Genomic DNA, 8,670 nt, shown 5'->3' on the forward strand with positions numbered 1-8,670 from the left:
CATTAGTCCATGAATGATGTCATAGACACCGGTCCGGAAAACAGTCATGTAACTGAGCAGATCCAGACAGTAGATCAAAAGTTCAAAACACCACCAAAAACAACCAAACCAACAGCCAATGCCATCAGAATCAGTATAGTCGACCATGCAATCGACATAATATAGAGCTCGGCGCCTGCAGCCGCTGTGGTATCCGCAGCCTGAGCTAGATGGGCAATAGAAAGAAGTAACAAGGCCAGCATCCACAAGCTATAACCGGACTTGTCCCTGAGATCCATCACATCCAAAAAGCAAACAATCCATATAAGGAAACCAACAACAATTAATTGAAAAAGTTTGAAAATTAAAGTAGCTCACATAGAATTGAAGGAAAGTAAGGATCAATTTTCCACGATGAACAGAAATGCGAATCTAGAATCTAACAATAGAATAATGAACAAGGCTCTATGAAAAAAAAACAAAAACGAACAACAAGTAGCTCACAGGAATATGAAGAAAGCTCCAGCAGGAGGCTTCAGAGCATCAAAGCCCTTCTCTCTTGTTGATTTCTGACCTTTATCGTCATTATCCTCATTCACTCTCATCATCTCAGCCTTGCATTGCAGCGACCTTCATACATACACACTACTAGCAAAATAACAATACACACGGATTTACTGTTGTTAAAAGCCACAGATATCCGTGTGAAATAGCTATACTAACAGAAATCCGTGTGAAATGAACATAATTGGGCCCACAATAATTTATACAATAACAATATCAACGGAAATCCGTGTGCATAAACAATAGCAACAGATATCTGTGTAAAAACTAAAACATTTTCACACGGATATCTGTGTGAAAATCATTTCACACTGATTTCTGTATGTGTTATAAATTAGTTTATTTCAAAATCATTAATTCTGTTAGAAATGTGAATTGTGGAGGGACAGATTTCCGTGACAATGAGTAATTCACACGGATTTCCGTGTGAAATGAGTAATTCACACGGATTTCCGTGTCAAATGAGTAACACACAAATATCTGTGTGAACTTTTGACACAGATATCCGTGTGAAAAGAGTATAATTGGGCTCTACAGTAATTTACACAATTACAATATCAACAGAAATCCGTGTGAATAGACAACAGTAACAGATATCTGTGTAAAAACTAAAACATTTCACACGGATTTCTGTGTCAAAATAAATTCACACGGATTTCTGTATGTATTATAAATTATTCTATTTCAAAATCATTAATTTTTTTATGTTATGTGAATGATGGAGGGACAGATTTCCGTGACAATGAGTAATTCACACGAATTTCTGTGTGAAATGAGTAACACACAAATATCTGTGTGAAATGTTGACACAGATATCCGTGTGAATAAACAACAGTAACAGATATCTGTGTAAAAACTAAAACATTTCACACGGATTTCTGTGTGAAAATAAATTCACACTGATTTCTGTATGTATTATAAATTATTCTATTTCAATATAATTAATATTTTTATGTTATGTGAATTATGGAGGGATATATTTCCGTTACAATAAGTATTTGATACAGATTTCTGTGTGAAATGAGTAATACACACGGATTTCCGTGTGAAAAATGAGACTACACACAGAAATCCGTGTGAATAAACAACAGTAACTGATGTCTGTGTAAAAACTAAAACCTTTTCACACGGATATCAGTGTGAAAATAACAATTAGCTACAAAATTCCGTTTGAAAAAGTATAGGTTATAAGGTTGACCATTTATTTGATATCGAAATAACGGTGGATTGAGTTAATTTGTTTTACACAATACCTATTAATACACTATAAATAGATGGGTAATGTCAAATTTATTGATTTTCAATTTTGATTTTTTGGTTCTCACAAAAATTCTTATATGTTTACTAATGTGGTATAACTAGTTTATTAGTTGTAATGAAAAGTATACCTTCCATGAGCAACAATGTTGAGGAAATTGAATTTATCAAAATCGACCGTTGGATGTTGTCATGATTAGAATAAATAGTTATGGACAAAATTTCAGCAATTTTTGTTATCGTTTAGGTCGCGATCTACTAGATCAACCATGAACCCTAAATACCACATGAAACTAATATGCTCATATTTGCTCATTCGCAACTTATTTTTTCGATCCGTCAGCTCTCATACTCTCATGAATATGAGGTATACCAAATAATGTAAAAATTTTGCAAAATTTATCTCCTCGTGATTTAACTCCCCTTAGGGAAGTATCGGTATATATAAGGTTAACTACTTTATTTGATATTGAAATAATGGCTTTAATTTGAGTTAATTTTTTTACACCATACCTATTAATACGCTATAAATATATGGGTAATGTCAAATTTATTAATTTTCAATTTTTATTTTTTGGATTGCACAAAATTCTTATATGTCTACTAACGTGGTATAACTAGTTTAATTACTAGTTATAATGAAAAGTATACCTTCCATAAGCAACAATGTGTAGGAAATAGATTTTATCAAAATCGACCGTAGGATGTTATCATGATAAGAATAAATGGTTGTGTTCAAAATTTCAGCTATTTTCGTCGTCGTTTGGGTTTTGATCTAGTAGGTCAATCATAAACCTTAAATAGTACATAAAACTAATATGCTCATAACCGCTCACTCATAAATTATTTTTTTGATCTGTAAACTCTCATGCTCTCATGTGTCGAAGCTATATCAACTAATATAAAAATTTCTGAAATTTTATCTCCTCAAAGGTCGGCTCCCCTTAGGGAAGTAGAAGTGTTTAAAGGGTTGACCGGTTTTTGGTACAGACATCTGTGTGAAATGAGTAATACACACGGATATCTGTGTGAAATGTTAACACGGAAATCCGTGTGAAAAGAAACATTAGCTACAGAATTCCGTGTGAAAAACTCCATTAGCTACAGAATTCAGTTACAATAAGTTTTTAACACAGAATTCTCTGTGAAATGAGCAACACACGAATATCTGTGTGAAATGTTAACACGGAAATCCGTGTGAAAAGAACCAGTAGCTACAGAATTCTGTGTGAAAAAATAGAATAGAGACAGAATTCCGTGTAAATAATAATTAACATGACAATTATATATTACTGAGATAAATACACACAAATATTAGTGGTAAATATATATGTATCTCACACGGATTTCCGTGGTAAATTTTTTCCCGCTCACTTTTTTGGAACAAATTCAATTTCCCTCTGCTAGTAGTATTACACACGGATTTCAGTGGATTACTGAGCCACATAGACACGGATTTCAGTAGCAAATGTATTGCACACGGATTTCCGTGGAAATTCCGCTTATAACCAGCGAATTGATCCAAATCTAAAGCATATCGATCCATGTCCTTCTCCCCCACCCCTAAAGCGTATAGATGTCCTTATCCCCCAAATCGATTCAGCCTTATCAGAGGTCTGGAAGCACCGCCTCCAGCTACAATAATCTTTCTGTGAAATTTGAACTCTGCAATCCCAGAAAAAAAAACGAGAGCATGTCGAAGGAGAGAGCCAAAAGAGGCACACTGCCTCCAGCCCAAGAGGTAAATCAAACCTGAGTTCGAATTTTCAGTACTCGATTCCACAATTTCATGAAAAAGATCGAATCTTTGATTCTCCGAATTTCCAAAACGTATTGATTTATTTTGATCAGGATTAGTGTTTTGGTTTCTGAATTAGAGGAATTTCGTGCTGTTTAGTTGTTTTTGTTCTACGAACTGTAAAGAAAAGAATTTTGATTCCTGATATTTCCTGTACTTTGAAGTAACGAATCAAAAAAGCAGCCTCACTTTGATCATTGAGATTCAATTGAGAAAAGATTTGATTGAGATTTATTGTGCAGCAAATTGAGAAATTTGAGAAAGTTGTAGAGGAAGGTAACTACCATTTTACCCAATGTTTGAATCTTCTCTTGAATTTCCAGGTTTCAAGACTCAAGCTACTGCAATCGGGAAACCCCCAAATCGCTTCCTTCTCCGTCTCCATTTCAATGTAGAGGTACCTTTTTGATTTCTATCACTTGGTGTTTCTTAATTTGGCTTGTTTCAGTTTCTAACTAATGAATAACAGACTTGATTCTTGTCCATACACAATCACTTTCAGAAAATAGAAGTTCCACATTTGCAATTTTTTTGTTTTTGTTTTTTTCTGATGAGGTTCGAAGATTATATTGACAATCCACTTGTATGCATTACTGCAGTTCATGCCACAGTGTCAAATACCCAAGTTGGTTCCGGGTAGTGAATAATGTGATTGTCTTCAGAAGAAAGGTATAAATGCTTTTTCTTATTCATAATATCAGTAGCTTTCTTGATGCTTGATTGATGTGTTGTTGAGGCCTTTATATATGTTGGTGTATTGATATGAAATAGCCTTGTTGCTTATAAATATATCACACAACTCCATTGCATGGAAAGAGATCAGGATAGAATAGAGGAGATTAGAGGAAAAGAGAAAGAAGAAACAGAATTATGATCGGAAAAGAAAATAGAAGAGAGAAACATGAGACGTGAGAGAGATATTAGAGAGACTGGAGTCAAGCTTCTAATATAAGATAACCCTTGAAATTCAAGGCAGCTTAAATCTGTGTCCCATGATTATGAGATTAGCATTGCATGTATGAACTCAAAGATTATACAAGCATAGAGCATGTGCATGAGTTCCAACCTATTGAGAACGCAAATGCCTTGCAACAGATCAGTGAGAGGATAGGCATTATTAGCATTATTACATCTTTGCATAATCATGAGAGAAAAAAATGAGGAAAAGGCACTACAAGCATAGTTGACTGTAGTCTATAATTACTGGGGAGCATAGTTGACTGTAGTCTATGATTACTGGGGAGTAAGATCTCAAATTAAAATAGGCCACTAATACGGCTTATGCTTATGGTACAACAGAGTCCCTGCTCCTGCAGCTAACTCCTCTCCTACAACAAATTTTCCCGGGGACCAAAAAGAAAAGACATTGACATCATTTCCGACTTACAAACTCCATGCAATGCAGCGGAGTTAAGATACGGTATGTCAAAAGCTATTTCAAAGGTGAATTGAGTCCTATAAGCTATTTCAATTGTTATTCTTGTTCTTACGTTTAGCTTAGTTCTTGTCTAAATTGGTTTAAGCTTCTGAACAGTTACTAACCTAAATGACTTTCAAACAGAGTGCAAGCATAGGAACAGATCAAGATGATTAGAGAACTGGTTCCATAAGAATGGGTGTCCTGAGTAATTCTTAGGTTGCTGTTTGGGTTAGAATTCTTATTTTGTCTTAAGAACAAGATGTTAGAGTGATCAAAGAACCTATATGCAGCAGCTTAACAACCTTACACTGAGCAGTAACCTCAAACATTAGTTTGTAGGCATTGGAGAAATCTAGAACAAGTTTCTGCATTATAATCATTTAGTTAAACTTTGAGCAACCATATCCTTTGATATAGACCTTCATTTTAGAAACCATTTGCATGTGTTGAAAGCTTATAATGTAAGCTTCATATCTTAAAAGTTTCGTACAATATGCATTAAAGATTCATTGGTTAAGTTTGAGGATAAAAACAGAGGTCTGTATTGAAAGTAAATCAGTTTTTCTGAGTTTTTGACCGACTTGACTTTTTACAAAAAACTGTACGTTTCAGTTGGGTATTTGAAGTTGGTGTCTTCATAAGAGTTTCAGTAGACATCTTAAAGATCATTTCAGAATTGAAATCTCATGAAAATGAGTTTTCTAGAGTACGTTATGATTTTTCGAAGTTGAGGGTCTGCATCAGGAAATTCTGCAATTGTCACCATGTTTCTGTTTGATTTCAATACTTTCCTTTATCCAAACTTGTTTTGGTCGACCAGAAACTGAACATAGACATTCTCATCTTTCCAACAAAACTCAGAACACTGTTTTCACAATATATTTGAGATAGTAATGCTTTTGTGAAATCAGCTATCCGTATCAGGTTTATTTCACAATAAATCTGCAACACATTTTCGGTTAGTTATTTGACAGTCCAAATGAAATCTAAATGGCCTGATATTTTAGATACTATTTTCTTAAGACATAAGCTCTATAGTGAAGAGAAATGTAGGCTTAGTCTGCAAGTGTAAGAGAAATGTAGGTGTGCATTCAGAATGTACTCATATGGTCATATAAGCTTATATTTTCATATGGTCATATAATCTTAACTAGAGAAAAGTTTTAAGTGTGATTATAGTACTTGTGGTTCATATTGGTGATATTAATATGTTAATGTTATCTGACATGTGTGCTAAATAATAACAGATATGTCCAATTACAACATGGATTTCCAGTTGGATGATGATGCCCTCCCTTGTTTTTGTAATCTAAGAATTTACCTTTATATGAAATGTATTTTGCTAGAAATGTAAAGAACATCTTGCTATGAATGTAAAGTTTTAATATTTTCGACTCAGCTGTGGATTTGTTCATTTTATTGTAAATATTTGAAGTATATTTATTGTAGAAAACTAATTAAAATTATTATGTTCAGGTTGCAGATTAATTAGTAATAATTTTTTTTTTAAATGCTGTCACTTTTACACACTGAAATCAGTGCGAGTTAGATTATATTTGACACAGAAATCAGTGTGAAATAAAGTTTACACATTTGGCACAGAAATCCGTGTGAAATATAGATACTAACAGAAATCCGTGTGAAATACAGTTTACACATTTGGCACAGAAATCCGTGTGAAATATAGATACTAACAGAAATCCGTGTGAAATACTTTATACATTTGCTACAGATATCCGTGTGAAATAGAGTTGTTCACACGGATTGCTTTCCATTCCGGTAATTTAGATTTATAGAATTATAGTGGGGCCCACGTTAGTATTTCACACGGACAACATAATCCGTGTGAGATGAGCATTACCCCTCCCTCCAAACCACACGGTAACACCAATCTGTGCGTGCACTGTGTGTAAAGGCTATCACACACTGATATCCGTGTGTAAAAGACTTATTACCCACAGATTAAAATCCGTGGGTAATTGTTGTTTTGCTAGTAGTGACACAAATGCATTGGTAAATTAGACCGAGAAAATTAAATCAACATTCCAAGCACAAAAGTTAACTACCACCTCAAATTCGGACAAAAAAAGCGATGCAAAAACAAAATCAGTAGAGAAATTAATTTAATCGAAGCTAATCGGAGATGAACTGAATTCGTACACAGACTTGTTAAGCTAAAACCCCAAACGATCAAAGAAATTGAAGGAAATAGAGCTAAGCGGAGCACAGAATCGTGATCAAGTTACTCACTCAGTAATAGGAACAGCATGCTTCTTCGTCCCGATGGTTGCAGTACCGAGACCTCTCGTTGCCATTTTTGGATTTCTGCTCGAGAAATTTGCCCAGAAAAAAAAAAAAAAAAACGGACTGTCAGAGTGATCTCTAAAACGAAGCGCCATTAAACATAACGTTTGGTAGTTCAAAATCCGCCTGTACAGACTTTGGCATTTGGGCGGGAAAGAGAGAGTTAGTTGGAGGAGGGAAAAGGGAGACTCTACTTTCCTTGCAGCTACAATTCATACTCACTCGATGTAAAAAGCCGACACGTGGCCAGGATGACAGACCAGACCGCACGTGGTGGTTTGGTGCGGCGATGTAGGGAGCTTCTTAGTCATGGGTAGAACTGTCTTTTCAACACTCTCATTGGATTTTAAAGTGATACACTCTCACAGTCACAGGTAAATAATATAGAAAAATAATAATAATCATAATAAATAAATAAAGTAGGGGGGTGAAATTTGCACACCCCTAATTACAAATGGCACACCCTTTCAATTTTTTAATATTATTTCATCTCACAATTTTTGAAACTTCCTAAAATACCCTAAAATCAGATTTTTTTTTTTTCTTCTTCTCTTTCTACTCTCTCTCTCTTCTCCTTTTGGGCTCGGAGCTTCAGAGATCGGAAAAATCCTTACTAAAACGTCGACGCGGACGACACCGGTTTCCTCTTCGGACTCCGACCGTCCCAACTCCGACGAATAGGACCAGACTCTGATCACCGGTAGCTTACCAGGAAAGTTGATTTGGACACCTCGAATCCTCTCTCTGCACCCGGCTCCTTCTCTCTCTCGCCTCTGCCTCTTCTTCTTCTGGGTTTGTGTCTGTCCGTCTCTGCTTGCACCCATTGTTGCTCTTGGAGTGGCCTCGCTGGCTCACATTGCTGAGTCTCTGTAAAACCATCAGCAGCAGCTTCAGTTCGTCCGGATTGGTGCGGTTAATGTGAAGAGGTCCGGTTCGGGGCCCAACAACAACAATCACACCGGCGAGCTCTCCGGGTCCAGCCAGAGCAGTCCTACAAATACACGGAATAGCTCCAAAACGGGTCATATGAGATCCAATTCCAGCTCTGGCCAGCCGTTAATTTACTAGGGTCAGAGCTCCTCCACCGTGAACTCGTTGCCGAGATGGAATGTTCTGCCCATCGGGAACATATGCCCACCTGGCAAAATCCTCAAAGTAGGTATGGTTCTGAAATTAGAGCTCCAGAACCGACCTTTTGGGCTCTGGGACGGGTTGTTACGGCCACGGGAGCATAATGTGGGGTGGCACGGCAGCCAAGAGTGTCGGTGTGGCCACACCGGAGGCTGTGAGCTCCAGAACAAGCGGCGGCGGAGAGTTGAAGAGAGGAATGAGGAGTGTGGATCCAGAA

General features: G+C 36.3%; 1 long non-coding RNA gene across 1 annotated transcript; it reads left to right on the forward strand.

Moving 5' to 3' along the window:
- The first annotated feature begins 4,197 nt into the window (after positions 1-4,197).
- Positions 4,198-6,314, forward strand: LOC121051385. The gene is made up of 3 exons (XR_005805556.1): positions 4,198-4,267; positions 4,898-5,018; positions 6,266-6,314. It is a non-coding gene; the product is annotated as an uncharacterized LOC121051385 (long non-coding RNA).
- The last annotated feature ends 2,356 nt before the right edge of the window (positions 6,315-8,670 follow it).

The sequence above is a fragment of the Rosa chinensis genome, chromosome 2, assembly GCF_002994745.2.
Source record: "Rosa chinensis cultivar Old Blush chromosome 2, RchiOBHm-V2, whole genome shotgun sequence".
In the NCBI taxonomy this organism is placed as follows: Eukaryota; Viridiplantae; Streptophyta; class Magnoliopsida; order Rosales; family Rosaceae; genus Rosa; species Rosa chinensis.